Raw genomic sequence first — 559 nt, 5'->3', positions numbered from 1 at the left:
TTCAATAACCCAAACCAATGTTTGTGATTTGAAAAATCTCAACCCAACTTAAACCATACAGGTTAGTCGGGTTGATATTTGGTACATCAAAATATTTTTGTTACCTTTAATTTGTTGTTTTCTTTATTTAGAATTCATTTTTCATCACCAATATTTTGGTATAGCTTATTCATTATCTTTTTTATAAGCATATCCATACTACTTATAAGTACACGATGGTGTAATTGTCTAATGTATATATTAATAGAGATTTAACAATCATATTAAATTCAAAAAATAAAAGAATATCGGGTTCATCGAGTTTGGTTAGGTTCAAATGACCGTAACCTGATTCTAACCCAATACCTAGAGTTTAAAATTTTTACAACTCGATTAGACATATGGTTGCTTCGGGTTAGGTTATTTCGCTATAGGTATGGTTGGTCGGGTTTTTTTTAGCACCCTTACCACATACCTAATTTCATAAATGGATAAAATAAATATCATTAATCTATACTATATTATATAGCATTTAGCTAAAACTCTTAAAACTCTTAAAAACTTTTAAAAACTCTTAAAC

Source organism: Cynara cardunculus (assembly GCF_001531365.2).
Source record: "Cynara cardunculus var. scolymus isolate 2C chromosome LG 1, CcrdV1, whole genome shotgun sequence".
NCBI classification, from domain to species: domain Eukaryota; kingdom Viridiplantae; phylum Streptophyta; class Magnoliopsida; order Asterales; family Asteraceae; genus Cynara; species Cynara cardunculus.
Note: the sequence above shows the minus strand (reverse complement) of the source record.